The 18,316-nt window shown below is 38.3% G+C and overlaps 37 pseudogenes; all 37 read right to left on the minus strand.

The window, feature by feature from the left end:
* Positions 1-36: 36 nt before the first annotated feature.
* Positions 37-155, minus strand: LOC132088460 (5S ribosomal RNA; annotated as a pseudogene).
* A 345-nt stretch (positions 156-500) lies between these two features.
* On the minus strand, positions 501-619 carry LOC132088461 (5S ribosomal RNA; annotated as a pseudogene).
* A 345-nt stretch (positions 620-964) lies between these two features.
* On the minus strand, positions 965-1,083 carry LOC132088462 (5S ribosomal RNA; annotated as a pseudogene).
* Positions 1,084-1,428: 345 nt separating this feature from the next.
* LOC132088463 (5S ribosomal RNA) lies at positions 1,429-1,547 on the minus strand (annotated as a pseudogene).
* A 345-nt stretch (positions 1,548-1,892) lies between these two features.
* On the minus strand, positions 1,893-2,012 carry LOC132088536 (5S ribosomal RNA; annotated as a pseudogene).
* Positions 2,013-2,358: 346 nt separating this feature from the next.
* Positions 2,359-2,477, minus strand: LOC132088464 (5S ribosomal RNA; annotated as a pseudogene).
* Positions 2,478-2,822: 345 nt separating this feature from the next.
* LOC132088465 (5S ribosomal RNA) lies at positions 2,823-2,941 on the minus strand (annotated as a pseudogene).
* A 345-nt stretch (positions 2,942-3,286) lies between these two features.
* LOC132088466 (5S ribosomal RNA) lies at positions 3,287-3,405 on the minus strand (annotated as a pseudogene).
* Positions 3,406-3,750: 345 nt separating this feature from the next.
* Positions 3,751-3,869, minus strand: LOC132088467 (5S ribosomal RNA; annotated as a pseudogene).
* Positions 3,870-4,213: 344 nt separating this feature from the next.
* Positions 4,214-4,332, minus strand: LOC132088468 (5S ribosomal RNA; annotated as a pseudogene).
* A 345-nt stretch (positions 4,333-4,677) lies between these two features.
* Positions 4,678-4,796, minus strand: LOC132088469 (5S ribosomal RNA; annotated as a pseudogene).
* Positions 4,797-5,142: 346 nt separating this feature from the next.
* LOC132088470 (5S ribosomal RNA) lies at positions 5,143-5,261 on the minus strand (annotated as a pseudogene).
* Positions 5,262-5,604: 343 nt separating this feature from the next.
* Positions 5,605-5,723, minus strand: LOC132088471 (5S ribosomal RNA; annotated as a pseudogene).
* Positions 5,724-6,068: 345 nt separating this feature from the next.
* On the minus strand, positions 6,069-6,187 carry LOC132088472 (5S ribosomal RNA; annotated as a pseudogene).
* Positions 6,188-6,532: 345 nt separating this feature from the next.
* Positions 6,533-6,651, minus strand: LOC132088473 (5S ribosomal RNA; annotated as a pseudogene).
* A 345-nt stretch (positions 6,652-6,996) lies between these two features.
* Positions 6,997-7,115, minus strand: LOC132088474 (5S ribosomal RNA; annotated as a pseudogene).
* A 682-nt stretch (positions 7,116-7,797) lies between these two features.
* Positions 7,798-7,916, minus strand: LOC132088475 (5S ribosomal RNA; annotated as a pseudogene).
* Positions 7,917-8,261: 345 nt separating this feature from the next.
* On the minus strand, positions 8,262-8,380 carry LOC132088476 (5S ribosomal RNA; annotated as a pseudogene).
* Positions 8,381-8,727: 347 nt separating this feature from the next.
* Positions 8,728-8,846, minus strand: LOC132088477 (5S ribosomal RNA; annotated as a pseudogene).
* A 345-nt stretch (positions 8,847-9,191) lies between these two features.
* Positions 9,192-9,310, minus strand: LOC132088478 (5S ribosomal RNA; annotated as a pseudogene).
* A 345-nt stretch (positions 9,311-9,655) lies between these two features.
* On the minus strand, positions 9,656-9,774 carry LOC132088479 (5S ribosomal RNA; annotated as a pseudogene).
* Positions 9,775-10,098: 324 nt separating this feature from the next.
* LOC132088480 (5S ribosomal RNA) lies at positions 10,099-10,217 on the minus strand (annotated as a pseudogene).
* Positions 10,218-10,561: 344 nt separating this feature from the next.
* On the minus strand, positions 10,562-10,680 carry LOC132088481 (5S ribosomal RNA; annotated as a pseudogene).
* A 345-nt stretch (positions 10,681-11,025) lies between these two features.
* Positions 11,026-11,144, minus strand: LOC132088482 (5S ribosomal RNA; annotated as a pseudogene).
* Positions 11,145-11,490: 346 nt separating this feature from the next.
* LOC132088483 (5S ribosomal RNA) lies at positions 11,491-11,609 on the minus strand (annotated as a pseudogene).
* Positions 11,610-11,954: 345 nt separating this feature from the next.
* LOC132088484 (5S ribosomal RNA) lies at positions 11,955-12,073 on the minus strand (annotated as a pseudogene).
* Positions 12,074-12,417: 344 nt separating this feature from the next.
* Positions 12,418-12,536, minus strand: LOC132088537 (5S ribosomal RNA; annotated as a pseudogene).
* Positions 12,537-12,881: 345 nt separating this feature from the next.
* On the minus strand, positions 12,882-13,000 carry LOC132088485 (5S ribosomal RNA; annotated as a pseudogene).
* Positions 13,001-13,345: 345 nt separating this feature from the next.
* Positions 13,346-13,464, minus strand: LOC132088486 (5S ribosomal RNA; annotated as a pseudogene).
* A 698-nt stretch (positions 13,465-14,162) lies between these two features.
* LOC132088487 (5S ribosomal RNA) lies at positions 14,163-14,281 on the minus strand (annotated as a pseudogene).
* A 416-nt stretch (positions 14,282-14,697) lies between these two features.
* On the minus strand, positions 14,698-14,816 carry LOC132088488 (5S ribosomal RNA; annotated as a pseudogene).
* Positions 14,817-15,161: 345 nt separating this feature from the next.
* Positions 15,162-15,280, minus strand: LOC132088489 (5S ribosomal RNA; annotated as a pseudogene).
* Positions 15,281-15,625: 345 nt separating this feature from the next.
* LOC132088490 (5S ribosomal RNA) lies at positions 15,626-15,744 on the minus strand (annotated as a pseudogene).
* A 345-nt stretch (positions 15,745-16,089) lies between these two features.
* On the minus strand, positions 16,090-16,208 carry LOC132088491 (5S ribosomal RNA; annotated as a pseudogene).
* Positions 16,209-16,553: 345 nt separating this feature from the next.
* Positions 16,554-16,672, minus strand: LOC132088492 (5S ribosomal RNA; annotated as a pseudogene).
* A 346-nt stretch (positions 16,673-17,018) lies between these two features.
* Positions 17,019-17,137, minus strand: LOC132088493 (5S ribosomal RNA; annotated as a pseudogene).
* Positions 17,138-17,482: 345 nt separating this feature from the next.
* LOC132088494 (5S ribosomal RNA) lies at positions 17,483-17,601 on the minus strand (annotated as a pseudogene).
* Positions 17,602-18,316: the final 715 nt, after the last annotated feature.

Genomic DNA, 18,316 nt, shown 5'->3' on the forward strand with positions numbered 1-18,316 from the left:
TCATCCAAAACGGCTAGGTGGATATAAAAGTTTTGATGCCAACAGCATCCCGTATTCCCAAGCGGTCACCCATCTAGGTACTAACGGAACCCGACGTAGCTTAACTTCCTGGAGCTGACGAGACAAGGTTTGTTCTACGTGGTATGGCCGTTGACAATTCAGTTCCAAAATAAAATGAATACACTCCAGTAATGTCCATTAAAACCAGCACAAGTACAATTGATTTATATAGTTAAGGATATTGGACTGGTAACCATCGCGTTCGGTCAACCACAAAAATGCAAACAAATAAAATTCACTTTCTTTGAAAAGGTCACTTTTCTCACGGAAATGCACCATTCTTTTTGTATTTCGTTTTAAAATACCTTTAGTTTATAGAAGATGAAATTTAAAAACTGACCACTAGGTGGCGTTTTAGAAAATACTAGAATTTACCGCGAGATGGTTCGTACTTCCCTGTGATTCATCCAAAAACGGCTAGGTGGATATAAAAATTTTGATGCCAACAGCATCCCGTATTCCCAAGCGGTCACCCATCTAGGTACTAACGGAACCCGACGTAGCTTAACTTCCTGGAGCTGACGAGACAAGGTTTGTTCTACGTGGTATGGCCGTTGACAATTCAGTTCCAAAATAAAATGAATACACTCCAGTAATGTCCATTAAAACCAGCACAAGTACAATTGATTTATATAGTTAAGGATATTGGACTGGTAACCATCGCGTTCGGTCAACCACAAAAATGCAAACAAATAAAATTCACTTTCTTTAAAGAGGTCACTTTTCTCACGGAAATGCACCATTCTTTTTGTATTTCGTTTTAAAATACCTTTAGTTTATAGAAGATGAAATTTAAAAACTGACCACTAGGTGGCGTTTTAGAAAATACTAGAATTTACCGCGAGATGGTTCGTACTTCCCTGTGATTCATCCAAAAACGGCTAGGTGGATATAAAAGTTTTGATGCCAACAGCATCCCGTATTCCCAAGCGGTCACCCATCTAGGTACTAACGGAACCCGACGTAGCTTAACTTCCTGGAGCTGACGAGACAAGGTTTGTTCTACGTGGTATGGCCGTTGACAATTCAGTTCCAAAATAAAATGAATACACTCCAGTAATGTCCATTAAAACCAGCACAAGTACAATTGATTTATATAGTTAAGGATATTGGACTGGTAACCATCGCGTTCGGTCAACCACAAAAATGCAAACAAATAAAATTCACTTTCTTTAAAGAGGTCACTTTTCTCACGGAAATGCACCATTCTTTTTGTATTTCGTTTTAAAATACCTTTAGTTTATAGAAGATGAAATTTAAAAACTGACCACTAGGTGGCGTTTTAGAAAATACTAGAATTTACCGCGAGATGGTTCGTACTTCCCTGTGATTCATCCAAAAACGGCTAGGTGGATATAAAAGTTTTGATGCCAACAGCATCCCGTATTCCCAAGCGGTCACCCATCTAGGTACTAACGGAACCCGACGTAGCTTAACTTCCTGGAGCTGACGAGACAAGGTTTGTTCTACGTGGTATGGCCGTTGACAATTCAGTTCCAAAATAAAATGAATACACTCCAGTAATGTCCATTAAAACCAGCACAAGTACAATTGATTTATATAGTTAAGGATATTGGACTGGTAACCATCGCGTTCGGTCAACCACAAAAATGCAAACAAATAAAATTCACTTTCTTTAAAGAGGTCACTTTTCTCACGGAAATGCACCATTCTTTTTGTATTTCGTTTTAAAATACCTTTAGTTTATAGAAGATGAAATTTAAAAACTGACCACTAGGTGGCGTTTTAGAAAATACTAGAATTTACCGCGAGATGGTTCGTACTTCCCTGTGATTCATCCAAAAACGGCTAGGTGGATATAAAAGTTTTGATGCCAACAGCATCCCGTATTCCCAAGCGGTCACCCATCTAGGTACTAACGGAACCCGACGTAGCTTAACTTCCTGGAGCTGACGAGACAAGGTTTGTTCTACGTGGTATTGGCCGTTGACAATTCAGTTCCAAAATAAAATGAATACACTCCAGTAATGTCCATTAAAACCAGCACAAGTACAATTGATTTATATAGTTAAGGATATTGGACTGGTAACCATCGCGTTCGGTCAACCACAAAAATGCAAACATATAAAATTCACTTTCTTTGAAAGAGGTCACTTTTCTCACGGAAATGCACCATTCTTTTTGTATTTCGTTTTAAAATACCTTTAGTTTATAGAAGATGAAATTTCAAAACTGACCACTAGGTGGCGTTTTAGAAAATACTAGAATTCACCGCGAGATGGTTCGTACTTCCCTGTGATTCATCCAAAAACGGCTAGGTGGATATAAAAGTTTTGATGCCAACAGCATCCCGTATTCCCAAGCGGTCACCCATCTAGGTACTAACGGAACCCGACGTAGCTTAACTTCCTGGAGCTGACGAGACAAGGTTTGTTCTACGTGGTATGGCCGTTGACAATTCAGTTCCAAAATAAAATGAATACACTCCAGTAATGTCCATTAAAACCAGCACAAGTACAATTGATTTATATAGTTAAGGATATTGGACTGGTAACCATCGCGTTCGGTCAACCACAAAAATGCAAACAAATAAAATTCACTTTCTTTAAAGAGGTCACTTTTCTCACGGAAATGCACCATTCTTTTTGTATTTCGTTTTAAAATACCTTTAGTTTATAGAAGATGAAATTTCAAAACTGACCACTAGGTGGCGTTTTAGAAAATACTAGAATTCACCGCGAGATGGTTCGTACTTCCCTGTGATTCATCCAAAAACGGCTAGGTGGATATAAAAGTTTTGATGCCAACAGCATCCCGTATTCCCAAGCGGTCACCCATCTAGGTACTAACGGAACCCGACGTAGCTTAACTTCCTGGAGCTGACGAGACAAGGTTTGTTCTACGTGGTATGGCCGTTGACAATTCAGTTCCAAAATAAAATGAATACACTCCAGTAATGTCCATTAAAACCAGCACAAGTACAATTGATTTATATAGTTAAGGATATTGGACTGGTAACCATCGCGTTCGGTCAACCACAAAAATGCAAACAAATAAAATTCACTTTCTTTAAAGAGGTCACTTTTCTCACGGAAATGCACCATTCTTTTTGTATTTCGTTTTAAAATACCTTTAGTTTATAGAAGATGAAATTTCAAAACTGACCACTAGGTGGCGTTTTAGAAAATACTAGAATTCACCGCGAGATGGTTCGTACTTCCCTGTGATTCATCCAAAAACGGCTAGGTGGATATAAAAGTTTTGATGCCAACAGCATCCCGTATTCCCAAGCGGTCACCCATCTAGGTACTAACGGAACCCGACGTAGCTTAACTTCCTGGAGCTGACGAGACAAGGTTTGTTCTACGTGGTATGGCCGTTGACAACTCAGTTCCAAAATAAAATGAATACACTCCAGTAATGTCCATTAAAACCAGCACAAGTACAATTGATTTATATAGTTAAGGATATTGGACTGGTAACCATCGCGTTCGGTCAACCACAAAAATGCAAACAAATAAAATTCACTTTCTTTTAAGAGGTCACTTTTCTCACGGAAATGCACCATTCTTTTTGTATTTCGTTTTAAAATACCTTTAGTTTATAGAAGATGAAATTTCAAAACTGACCACTAGGTGGCGTTTTAGAAAATACTAGAATTCACCGCGAGATGGTTCGTACTTCCCTGTGATTCATCCAAAAACGGCTAGGTGGATATAAAAGTTTTGATGCCAACAGCATCCCGTATTCCCAAGCGGTCACCCATCTAGGTACTAACGGAACCCGACGTAGCTTAACTTCCTGGAGCTGACGAGACAAGGTTTGTTCTACGTGGTATGGCCGTTGACAACTCAGTTCCAAAATAAAATGAATACACTCCAGTAATGTCCATTAAAACCAGCACAAGTACAATTGATTTATATAGTTAAGGATATTGGACTGGTAACCATCGCGTTCGGTCAACCACAAAAATGCAAACAAATAAAATTCACTTTCTTTTAAGAGGTCACTTTTCTCACGGAAATGCACCATTCTTTTTGTATTTCGTTTTAAAATACCTTTAGTTTATAGAAGATGAAATTTCAAAACTGACCACTAGGTGGCGTTTTAGAAAATACTAGAATTCACCGCGAGATGGTTCGTACTTCCCTGTGATTCATCCAAAACGGCTAGGTGGATATAAAAGTTTTGATGCCAACAGCATCCCGTATTCCCAAGCGGTCACCCATCTAGGTACTAACGGAACCCGACGTAGCTTAACTTCCTGGAGCTGACGAGACAAGGTTTGTTCTACGTGGTATGGCCGTTGACAACTCAGTTCCAAAATAAAATGAATACACTCCAGTAATGTCCATTAAAACCAGCACAAGTACAATTGATTTATATAGTTAAGGATATTGGACTGGTAACCATCGCGTTCGGTCAACCACAAAAATGCAAACAAATAAAATTCACTTTCTTTTAAGAGGTCACTTTTCTCACGGAAATGCACCATTCTTTTTGTATTTCGTTTTAAAATACCTTTAGTTTATAGAAGATGAAATTTCAAAACTGACCACTAGGTGGCGTTTTAGAAAATACTAGAATTCACCGCGAGATGGTTCGTACTTCCCTGTGATTCATCCAAAAACGGCTAGGTGGATATAAAAGTTTTGATGCCAACAGCATCCCGTATTCCCAAGCGGTCACCCATCTAGGTACTAACGGAACCCGACGTAGCTTAACTTCCTGGAGCTGACGAGACAAGGTTTGTTCTACGTGGTATGGCCGTTGACAACTCAGTTCCAAAATAAAATGAATACACTCCAGTAATGTCCATTAAAACCAGCACAAGTACAATTGATTTATATAGTTAAGGATATTGGACTGGTAACCATCGCGTTCGGTCAACCACAAAAATGCAAACAAATAAAATTCACTTTCTTTTAAGAGGTCACTTTTCTCACGGAAATGCACCATTCTTTTTGTATTTCGTTTTAAAAATACCTTTAGTTTATAGAAGATGAAATTTCAAAACTGACCACTAGGTGGCGTTTTAGAAAATACTAGAATTCACCGCGAGATGGTTCGTACTTCCCTGTGATTCATCCAAAAACGGCTAGGTGGATATAAAAGTTTTGATGCCAACAGCATCCCGTATTCCCAAGCGGTCACCCATCTAGGTACTAACGGAACCCGACGTAGCTTAACTTCCTGGAGCTGACGAGACAAGGTTTGTTCTACGTGGTATGGCCGTTGACAACTCAGTTCCAAAATAAAATGAATACACTCCAGTAATGTCCATTAAAACCAGCACAAGTACAATTGATTTATATAGTTAAGGATATTGGACTGGTAACCATCGCGTTCGGTCAACCACAAAAATGCAAACAAATAAAATTCACTTTCTTTAGAGGTCACTTTTCTCACGGAAATGCACCATTCTTTTTGTATTTCGTTTTAAAATACCTTTAGTTTATAGAAGATGAAATTTCAAAACTGACCACTAGGTGGCGTTTTAGAAAATACTAGAATTCACCGCGAGATGGTTCGTACTTCCCTGTGATTCATCCAAAAACGGCTAGGTGGATATAAAAGTTTTGATGCCAACAGCATCCCGTATTCCCAAGCGGTCACCCATCTAGGTACTAACGGAACCCGACGTAGCTTAACTTCCTGGAGCTGACGAGACAAGGTTTGTTCTACGTGGTATGGCCGTTGACAACTCAGTTCCAAAATAAAATGAATACACTCCAGTAATGTCCATTAAAACCAGCACAAGTACAATTGATTTATATAGTTAAGGATATTGGACTGGTAACCATCGCGTTCGGTCAACCACAAAAATGCAAACAAATAAAATTCACTTTCTTTTAAGAGGTCACTTTTCTCACGGAAATGCACCATTCTTTTTGTATTTCGTTTTAAAATACCTTTAGTTTATAGAAGATGAAATTTCAAAACTGACCACTAGGTGGCGTTTTAGAAAATACTAGAATTCACCGCGAGATGGTTCGTACTTCCCTGTGATTCATCCAAAAACGGCTAGGTGGATATAAAAGTTTTGATGCCAACAGCATCCCGTATTCCCAAGCGGTCACCCATCTAGGTACTAACGGAACCCGACGTAGCTTAACTTCCTGGAGCTGACGAGACAAGGTTTGTTCTACGTGGTATGGCCGTTGACAACTCAGTTCCAAAATAAAATGAATACACTCCAGTAATGTCCATTAAAACCAGCACAAGTACAATTGATTTATATAGTTAAGGATATTGGACTGGTAACCATCGCGTTCGGTCAACCACAAAAATGCAAACAAATAAAATTCACTTTCTTTTAAGAGGTCACTTTTCTCACGGAAATGCACCATTCTTTTTGTATTTCGTTTTAAAATACCTTTAGTTTATAGAAGATGAAATTTCAAAACTGACCACTAGGTGGCGTTTTAGAAAATACTAGAATTCACCGCGAGATGGTTCGTACTTCCCTGTGATTCATCCAAAAACGGCTAGGTGGATATAAAAGTTTTGATGCCAACAGCATCCCGTATTCCCAAGCGGTCACCCATCTAGGTACTAACGGAACCCGACGTAGCTTAACTTCCTGGAGCTGACGAGACAAGGTTTGTTCTACGTGGTATGGCCGTTGACAACTCAGTTCCAAAATAAAATGAATACACTCCAGTAATGTCCATTAAAACCAGCACAAGTACAATTGATTTATATAGTTAAGGATATTGGACTGGTAACCATCGCGTTCGGTCAACCACAAAAATGCAAACAAATAAAATTCACTTTCTTTTAAGAGGTCACTTTTCTCACGGAAATGCACCATTCTTTTTGTATTTCGTTTTAAAATACCTTTAGTTTATAGAAGATGAAATTTCAAAACTGACCACTAGGTGGCGTTTTAGAAAATACTAGAATTCACCGCGAGATGGTTCGTACTTCCCTGTGATTCATCCAAAAACGGCTAGGTGGATATAAAAGTTTTGATGCCAACAGCATCCCGTATTCCCAAGCGGTCACCCATCTAGGTACTAACGGAACCCGACGTAGCTTAACTTCCTGGAGCTGACGAGACAAGGTTTGTTCTACGTGGTATGGCCGTTGACAACTCAGTTCCAAAATAAAATGAATACACTCCAGTAATGTCCATTAAAACCAGCACAAGTACAATTGATTTATATAGTTAAGGATATTGGACTGGTAACCATCGCGTTCGGTCAACCACAAAAATGCAAACAAATAAAATTCACTTTCTTTTAAGAGGTCACTTTTCTCACGGAAATGCACCATTCTTTTTGTATTTCGTTTTAAAATACCTTTAGTTTATAGAAGATGAAATTTCAAACCTGACCACTAGGTGGCGTTTTAGAAAATACTAGAATTCACCGCGAGATGGTTCGTACTTCCTGTGATTCATCTGTTCTACGTGGTATGGCCGTTGACAATTCAGTTCCAAAATAAAATGAATACACTCCAGTAATGTCCATTAAAACCAGCACAAGTACAATTGATTTATATAGTTAAGGATATTGGACTGGTAACCATCGCGTTCGGTCAACCACAAAAATGCAAACAAATAAAATTCACTTTCTTTAAAGAGGTCACTTTTCTCACGGAAATGCACCATTCTTTTTGTATTTCGTTTTAAAATACCTTTAGTTTATAGAAGATGAAATTTAAAAACTGACCACTAGGTGGCGTTTTAGAAAATACTAGAATTTACCGCGAGATGGTTCGTACTTCCCTGTGATTCATCCAAAAACGGCTAGGTGGATATAAAAGTTTTGATGCCAACAGCATCCCGTATTCCCAAGCGGTCACCCATCTAGGTACTAACGGAACCCGACGTAGCTTAACTTCCTGGAGCTGACGAGACAAGGTTTGTTCTACGTGGTATGGCCGTTGACAATTCAGTTCCAAAATAAAATGAATACACTCCAGTAATGTCCATTAAAACCAGCACAAGTACAATTGATTTATATAGTTAAGGATATTGGACTGGTAACCATCGCGTTCGGTCAACCACAAAAATGCAAACAAATAAAATTCACTTTCTTTAAAGAGGTCACTTTTCTCACGGAAATGCACCATTCTTTTTGTATTTCGTTTTAAAATACCTTTAGTTTATAGAAGATGAAATTTAAAAACTGACCACTAGGTGGCGTTTTAGAAAATACTAGAATTTACCGCGAGATGGTTCGTACTTCCCTGTGATTCATCCAAAAACGGCTAGGTGGATATAAAAGTTTTGATGCCAACAGCATCCCGTATTCCCAAGCGGTCACCCATCTAGGTACTAACGGAACCCGACGTAGCTTAACTTCCTGGAGCTGACGAGACAAGGTTTGTTCTACGTGGTATGGCCGTTGACAATTCAGTTCCAAAATAAAATGAATACACTCCAGTAATGTCCATTAAAACCAGCACAAGTACAATTGATTTATATAGTTAAGGATATTGGACTGGTAACCATCGCGTTCGGTCAACCACACTAAAATGCAAACAAATAAAATTCACTTTCTTTAAAGAGGTCACTTTTCTCACGGAAATGCACCATTCTTTTTGTATTTCGTTTTAAAATACCTTTAGTTTATAGAAGATGAAATTTAAAAACTGACCACTAGGTGGCGTTTTAGAAAATACTAGAATTTACCGCGAGATGGTTCGTACTTCCCTGTGATTCATCCAAAAACGGCTAGGTGGATATAAAAGTTTTGATGCCAACAGCATCCCGTATTCCCAAGCGGTCACCCATCTAGGTACTAACGGAACCCGACGTAGCTTAACTTCCTGGAGCTGACGAGACAAGGTTTGTTCTACGTGGTATGGCCGTTGACAATTCAGTTCCAAAATAAAATGAATACACTCCAGTAATGTCCATTAAAACCAGCACAAGTACAATTGATTTATATAGTTAAGGATATTGGACTGGTAACCATCGCGTTCGGTCAACCACAAAAATGCAAACAAATAAAATTCACTTTCTTTAAAGAGGTCACTTTTCTCACGGAAATGCACCATTCTTTTTGTATTTCGTTTTAAAATACCTTTAGTTTATAGAAGATGAAATTTAAAAACTGACCACTAGGTGGCGTTTTAGAAAATACTAGAATTTACCGCGAGATGGTTCGTACTTCCCTGTGATTCATCCAAAAACGGCTAGGTGGATATAAAAGTTTTGATGCCAACAGCATCCCGTATTCCCAAGCGGTCACCCATCTAGGTACTAACGGAACCCGACGTAGCTTAACTTCCTGGAGCTGACGAGACAAGGTTTGTTCTACGTGGTATGGCCGTTGACAATTCAGTTCCAAAATAAAATGAATACACTCCAGTAATGTCCATTAAAACCAGCACAAGTACAATTGATTTATATAGTTAAGGATATTGGACTGGTAACCATCGCGTTCGGTCAACCACAAAAATGCAAACAAATAAAATTCACTTTCTTTAAAGAGGTCACTTTTCTCACGGAAATGCACCATTCTTTTTGTATTTCGTTTTAAAATACCTTTAGTTTATAGAAGATGAAATTTAAAAACTGACCACTAGGTGGCGTTTTAGAAAATACTAGAATTTACCGCGAGATGGTTCGTACTTCCCTGTGATTCATCCAAAAACGGCTAGGTGGATATAAAAGTTTTGATGCCAACAGCATCCCGTATTCCCAAGCGGTCACCCATCTAGGTACTAACGGAACCCGACGTAGCTTAACTTCCTGGAGCTGACGAGACAAGGTTTGTTCTACGTGGTATGGCCGTTGACAATTCAGTTCCAAAATAAAATGAATACACTCCAGTAATGTCCATTAAAACCAGCACAAGTACAATTGATTTATATAGTTAAGGATATTGGACTGGTAACCATCGCGTTCGGTCAACCACAAAAATGCAAACAAATAAAATTCACTTTCTTTAAAATGCACCATTCTTTTTGTATTTCGTTTTAAAATACCTTTAGTTTATAGAAGATGAAATTTAAAAACTGACCACTAGGTGGCGTTTTAGAAAATACTAGAATTTACCGCGAGATGGTTCGTACTTCCCTGTGATTCATCCAAAAACGGCTAGGTGGATATAAAAGTTTTGATGCCAACAGCATCCCGTATTCCCAAGCGGTCACCCATCTAGGTACTAACGGAACCCGACGTAGCTTAACTTCCTGGAGCTGACGAGACAAGGTTTGTTCTACGTGGTATGGCCGTTGACAATTCAGTTCCAAAATAAAATGAATACACTCCAGTAATGTCCATTAAAACCAGCACAAGTACAATTGATTTATATAGTTAAGGATATTGGACTGGTAACCATCGCGTTCGGTCAACCACAAAATGCAAACAAATAAAATTCACTTTCTTTAAAGAGGTCACTTTTCTCACGGAAATGCACCATTCTTTTTGTATTTCGTTTTAAAATACCTTTAGTTTATAGAAGATGAAATTAAAAAACTGACCACTAGGTGGCGTTTTAGAAAATACTAGAATTTACCGCGAGATGGTTCGTACTTCCCTGTGATTCATCCAAAAACGGCTAGGTGGATATAAAAGTTTTGATGCCAACAGCATCCCGTATTCCCAAGCGGTCACCCATCTAGGTACTAACGGAACCCGACGTAGCTTAACTTCCTGGAGCTGACGAGACAAGGTTTGTTCTACGTGGTATGGCCGTTGACAATTCAGTTCCAAAATAAAATGAATACACTCCAGTAATGTCCATTAAAACCAGCACAAGTACAATTGATTTATATAGTTAAGGATATTGGACTGGTAACCATCGCGTTCGGTCAACCACAAAAATGCAAACAAATAAAATTCACTTTCTTTAAAGAGGTCACTTTTCTCACGGAAATGCACCATTCTTTTTGTATTTCGTTTTAAAATACCTTTAGTTTATAGAAGATGAAATTTAAAAACTGACCACTAGGTGGCGTTTTAGAAAATACTAGAATTTACCGCGAGATGGTTCGTACTTCCCTGTGATTCATCCAAAAACGGCTAGGTGGATATAAAAGTTTTGATGCCAACAGCATCCCGTATTCCCAAGCGGTCACCCATCTAGGTACTAACGGAACCCGACGTAGCTTAACTTCCTGGAGCTGACGAGACAAGGTTTGTTCTACGTGGTATGGCCGTTGACAATTCAGTTCCAAAATAAAATGAATACACTCCAGTAATGTCCATTAAAACCAGCACAAGTACAATTGATTTATATAGTTAAGGATATTGGACTGGTAACCATCGCGTTCGGTCAACCACAAAAATGCAAACAAATAAAATTCACTTTCTTTAAAGAGGTCACTTTTCTCACGGAAATGCACCATTCTTTTTGTATTTCGTTTTAAAATACCTTTAGTTTATAGAAGATGAAATTAAAAAAACTGACCACTAGGTGGCGTTTTAGAAAATACTAGAATTTACCGCGAGATGGTTCGTACTTCCCTGTGATTCATCCAAAAACGGCTAGGTGGATATAAAAGTTTTGATGCCAACAGCATCCCGTATTCCCAAGCGGTCACCCATCTAGGTACTAACGGAACCCGACGTAGCTTAACTTCCTGGAGCTGACGAGACAAGGTTTGTTCTACGTGGTATGGCCGTTGACAATTCAGTTCCAAAATAAAATGAATACACTCCAGTAATGTCCATTAAAACCAGCACAAGTACAATTGATTTATATAGTTAAGGATATTGGACTGGTAACCATCGCGTTCGGTCAACCACAAAAATGCAAACAAATAAAATTCACTTTCTTTAAAGAGGTCACTTTTCTCACGGAAATGCACCATTCTTTTTGTATTTCGTTTTAAAATACCTTTAGTTTATAGAAGATGAAATTTAAAAACTGACCACTAGGTGGCGTTTTAGAAAATACTAGAATTTACCGCGAGATGGTTCGTACTTCCCTGTGATTCATCCAAAAACGGCTAGGTGGATATAAAAGTTTTGATGCCAACAGCATCCCGTATTCCCAAGCGGTCACCCATCTAGGTACTAACGGAACCCGACGTAGCTTAACTTCCTGGAGCTGACGAGACAAGGTTTGTTCTACGTGGTATGGCCGTTGACAATTCAGTTCCAAAATAAAATGAATACACTCCAGTAATGTCCATTAAAACCAGCACAAGTACAATTGATTTATATAGTTAAGGATATTGGACTGGTAACCATCGCGTTCGGTCAACCACAAAATGCAAACAAATAAAATTCACTTTCTTTAAAGAGGTCACTTTTCTCACGGAAATGCACCATTCTTTTTGTATTTCGTTTTAAAATACCTTTAGTTTATAGAAGATGAAATTTAAAAACTGACCACTAGGTGGCGTTTTAGAAAATACTAGAATTTACCGCGAGATGGTTCGTACTTCCCTGTGATTCATCCAAAAACGGCTAGGTGGATATAAAAGTTTTGATGCCAACAGCATCCCGTATTCCCAAGCGGTCACCCATCTAGGTACTAACGGAACCCGACGTAGCTTAACTTCCTGGAGCTGACGAGACCATGTTTGTTCTACGTGGTATGGCCGTTGACAATTCAGTTCCAAAATAAAATGAATACACTCCAGTAATGTCCATTAAAACCAGCACAAGTACAATTGATTTATATAGTTAAGGATATTGGACTGGTAACCATCGCGTTCGGTCAACCACAAAAATGCAAACAAATAAAATTCACTTTCTTTAAAGAGGTCACTTTTCTCACGGAAATGCACCATTCTTTTTGTATTTCGTTTTAAAATACCTTTAGTTTATAGAAGATGAAATTTAAAAACTGACCACTAGGTGGCGTTTTAGAAAATACTAGAATTTACCGCGAGATGGTTCGTACTTCCCTGTGATTCATCCAAAAACGGCTAGGTGGATATAAAAGTTTTGATGCCAACAGCATCCCGTATTCCCAAGCGGTCACCCATCTAGGTACTAACGGAACCCGACGTAGCTTAACTTCCTGGAGCTGACGAGACAAGGTTTGTTCTACGTGGTATGGCCGTTGACAATTCAGTTCCAAAATAAAATGAATACACTCCAGTAATGTCCATTAAAACCAGCACAAGTACAATTGATTTATATAGTTAAGGATATTGGACTGGTAACCATCGCGTTCGGTCAACCACAAAAATGCAAACAAATAAAATTCACTTTCTTTAAAGAGGTCACTTTTCTCACGGAAATGCACCATTCTTTTTGTATTTCGTTTTAAAATACCTTTAGTTTATAGAAGATGAAATTTAAAAACTGACCACTAGGTGGCGTTTTAGAAAATACTAGAATTTACCGCGAGATGGTTCGTACTTCCCTGTGATTCATCCAAAAACGGCTAGGTGGATATAAAAGTTTTGATGCCAACAGCATCCCGTATTCCCAAGCGGTCACCCATCTAGGTACTAACGGAACCCGACGTAGCTTAACTTCCTGGAGCTGACGAGACAAGGTTTGTTCTACGTGGTATGGCCGTTGACAATTCAGTTCCAAAATAAAATGAATACACTCCAGTAATGTCCATTAAAACCAGCACAAGTACAATTGATTTATATAGTTAAGGATATTGGACTGGTAACCATCGCGTTCGGTCAACCACAAAAATGCAAACAAATAAAATTCACTTTCTTTTAAAAGGTCACTTTTCTCACGGAAATGCACCATTCTTTTTGTATTTCGTTTTAAAATACCTTTAGTTTATAGAAGATGAAATTTAAAAACTGACCACTAGGTGGCGTTTTAGAAAATACTAGAATTTACCGCGAGATGGTTCGTACTTCCCTGTGATTCATCCAAAACGGCTAGGTGGATATAACGTGGTATGGCCGTTGACAATTCAGTTCCAAAATAAAATGAATACACTCCAGTAATGTCCATTAAAACCAGCACAAGTACAATTGATTTATATAGTTAAGGATATTGGACTGGTAACCATCGCGTTCGGTCAACCACAAAAATGCAAACAAATAAAATTCACTTTCTTTAAAGAGGTCACTTTTCTCACGGAAATGCACCATTCTTTTTGTATTTCGTTTTAAAATACCTTTAGTTTATAGAAGATGAAATTTAAAAACTGACCACTAGGTGGCGTTTTAGAAAATACTAGAATTTACCGCGAGATGGTTCGTACTTCCCTGTGATTCATCCAAAAACGGCTAGGTGGATATAAAAGTTTTGATGCCAACAGCATCCCGTATTCCCAAGCGGTCACCCATCTAGGTACTAACGGAACCCGACGTAGCTTAACTTCCTGGAGCTGACGAGACAAGGTTTGTTCTACGTGGTATGGCCGTTGACAATTCAGTTCCAAAATAAAATGAATACACTCCAGTAATGTCCATTAAAACCAGCACAAGTACAATTGATTTATATAGTTGTGGATATTGGACTGGTAACCATCGCGTTCGGTCAACCACAAAAATGATAACAAATAAAATTCACTTTCTTTAACACGGCCACAATTTATAAATCGCGTTCGGTCAACCACAAAAATGCAAACAAATAAAATTCACTTTCTTTAAAGAGATCACTTTTCACACGGAAATGCACCATTCTTTTTGTATTTCGTTTTAAAATACCTTTAGTTTATAGAAGATGAAATTTAAAAACTGACCACTAGGTGGCGTTTTAGAAAATACTAGAATTTACCGCGAGATGGTTCGTACTTCCCTGTGATTCATCCAAAAACGGCTAGGTGGATATAAAAGTTTTGATGCCAACAGCATCCCGTATTCCCAAGCGGTCACCCATCTAGGTACTAACGGAACCCGACGTAGCTTAACTTCCTGGAGCTGACGAGACAAGGTTTGTTCTACGTGGTATGGCCGTTGACAATTCAGTTCCAAAATAAAATGAATACACTCCAGTAATGTCCATTAAAACCAGCACAAGTACAATTGATTTATATAGTTAAGGATATTGGACTGGTAACCATCGCGTTCGGTCAACCACAAAAATGCAAACAAATAAAATTCACTTTCTTTAAAGAGGTCACTTTTCTCACGGAAATGCACCATTCTTTTTGTATTTCGTTTTAAAATACCTTTAGTTTATAGAAGATGAAATTTAAAAACTGACCACTAGGTGGCGTTTTAGAAAATACTAGAATTTACCGCGAGATGGTTCGTACTTCCCTGTGATTCATCCAAAAACGGCTAGGTGGATATAAAAGTTTTGATGCCAACAGCATCCCGTATTCCCAAGCGGTCACCCATCTAGGTACTAACGGAACCCGACGTAGCTTAACTTCCTGGAGCTGACGAGACAAGGTTTGTTCTACGTGGTATGGCCGTTGACAATTCAGTTCCAAAATAAAATGAATACACTCCAGTAATGTCCATTAAAACCAGCACAAGTACAATTGATTTATATAGTTAAGGATATTGGACTGGTAACCATCGCGTTCGGTCAACCACAAAAATGCAAACAAATAAAATTCACTTTCTTTAAAGAGGTCACTTTTCTCACGGAAATGCACCATTCTTTTTGTATTTCGTTTTAAAATACCTTTAGTTTATAGAAGATGAAATTTAAAAACTGACCACTAGGTGGCGTTTTAGAAAATACTAGAATTTACCGCGAGATGGTTCGTACTTCCCTGTGATTCATCCAAAAACGGCTAGGTGGATATAAAAGTTTTGATGCCAACAGCATCCCGTATTCCCAAGCGGTCACCCATCTAGGTACTAACGGAACCCGACGTAGCTTAACTTCCTGGAGCTGACGAGACAAGGTTTGTTCTACGTGGTATGGCCGTTGACAATTCAGTTCCAAAATAAAATGAATACACTCCAGTAATGTCCATTAAAACCAGCACAAGTACAATTGATTTATATAGTTAAGGATATTGGACTGGTAACCATCGCGTTCGGTCAACCACAAAAATGCAAACAAATAAAATTCACTTTCTTTAAAGAGGTCACTTTTCTCACGGAAATGCACCATTCTTTTTGTATTTCGTTTTAAAATACCTTTAGTTTATAGAAGATGAAATTTAAAAACTGACCACTAGGTGGCGTTTTAGAAAATACTAGAATTTACCGCGAGATGGTTCGTACTTCCCTGTGATTCATCCAAAAACGGCTAGGTGGATATAAAAGTTTTGATGCCAACAGCATCCCGTATTCCCAAGCGGTCACCCATCTAGGTACTAACGGAACCCGACGTAGCTTAACTTCCTGGAGCTGACGAGACAAGGTTTGTTCTACGTGGTATGGCCGTTGACAATTCAGTTCCAAAATAAAATGAATACACTCCAGTAATGTCCATTAAAACCAGCACAAGTACAATTGATTTATATAGTTAAGGATATTGGACTGGTAACCATCGCGTTCGGTCAACCACAAAAATGCAAACAAATAAAATTCACTTTCTTTAAAGAGGTCACTTTTCTCACGGAAATGCACCATTCTTTTTGTATTTCGTTTTAAAATACCTTTAGTTTATAGAAGATGAAATTTAAAAACTGACCACTAGGTGGCGTTTTAGAAAATACTAGAATTTACCGCGAGATGGTTCGTACTTCCCTGTGATTCATCCAAAAACGGCTAGGTGGATATAAAAGTTTTGATGCCAACAGCATCCCGTATTCCCAAGCGGTCACCCATCTAGGTACTAACGGAACCCGACGTAGCTTAACTTCCTGGAGCTGACGAGACAAGGTTTGTTCTACGTGGTATGGCCGTTGACAATTCAGTTCCAAAATAAAATGAATACACTCCAGTAATGTCCATTAAAACCAGCACAAGTACAATTGATTTATATAGTTAAGGATATTGGACTGGTAACCATCGCGTTCGGTCAACCACAAAAATGCAAACAAATAAAATTCACTTTCTTTGAAAAGGTCACTTTTCTCACGGAAATGCACCATTCTTTTTGTATTTCGTTTTAAAATACCTTTAGTTTATAGAAGATGAAATTTAAAAACTGACCACTAGGTGGCGTTTTAGAAAATACTAGAATTTACCGCGAGATGGTTCGTACTTCCCTGTGATTCATCCAAAAACGGCTAGGTGGATATAAAAAATTTTGATGCCAACAGCATCCCGTATTCCCAAGCGGTCACCCATCTAGGTACTAACGGAACCCGACGTAGCTTAACTTCCTGGAGCTGACGAGACAAGGTTTGTTCTACGTGGTATGGCCGTTGACAATTCAGTTCCAAAATAAAATGAATACACTCCAGTAATGTCCATTAAAACCAGCACAAGTACAATTGATTTATATAGTTAAGGATATTGGACTGGTAACCATCGCGTTCGGTCAACCACAAAAATGCAAACAAATAAAATTCACTTTCTTTAAAGAGGTCACTTTTCTCACGGAAATGCACCATTCTTTTTGTATTTCGTTTTAAAATACCTTTAGTTTATAGAAGATGAAATTTCAAAACTGACCACTAGGTGGCGTTTTAGAAAATACTAGAATTTACCGCGAGATGGTTCGTACTTCCCTGTGATTCATCCAAAAACGGCTAGGTGGATATAAAAGTTTTGATGCCAACAGCATCCCGTATTCCCAAGCGGTCACCCATCTAGGTACTAACGGAACCCGACGTAGCTTAACTTCCTGGAGCTGACGAGACAAGGTTTGTTCTACGTGGTATGGCCGTTGACAATTCAGTTCCAAAATAAAATGAATACACTCCAGTAATGTCCATTAAAACCAGCACAAGTACAATTGATTTATATAGTTAAGGATATTGGACTGGTAACCATCGCGTTCGGTCAACCACAAAAATGCAAACAAATAAAATTCACTTTCTTTGAAAAGGTCACTTTTCTCACGGAAATGCACCATTCTTTTTGTATTTCGTTTTAAAATACCTTTAGTTTATAGAAGATGAAATTTAAAAACTGACCACTAGGTGGCGTTTTAGAAAATACTAGAATTTACCGCGAGATGGTTCGTACTTCCCTGTGATTCATCCAAAAACGGCTAGGTGGATATAAAAATTTTGATTTAACTTCCTGGAGCTGACGAGACAAGGTTTGTTCTACGTGGTATGGCCGTTGAAACAATTCAGTTCCAAAATAAAATGAATACACTCCAGTAATGTCCATTAAAACCAGCACAAGTACAATTGATTTATATAGTTAAGGATATTGGACTGGTAACCATCGCGTTCGGTCAACCACAAAAATGCAAACAAATAAAATTCACTTTCTTTAAAGAGGTCACTTTTCTCACGGAAATGCACCATTCTTTTTGTATTTCGTTTTAAAATACCTTTAGTTTATAGAAGATGAAATTTAAAAACTGACCACTAGGTGGCGTTTTAGAAAATACTAGAATTTACCGCGAGATGGTTCGTACTTCCTGTGATTCATC

The sequence above is a fragment of the Daphnia carinata genome, chromosome 10 (genome assembly GCF_022539665.2).
Source record: "Daphnia carinata strain CSIRO-1 chromosome 10, CSIRO_AGI_Dcar_HiC_V3, whole genome shotgun sequence".
Lineage (NCBI taxonomy): Eukaryota > Metazoa > Arthropoda > Branchiopoda > Diplostraca > Daphniidae > Daphnia > Daphnia carinata.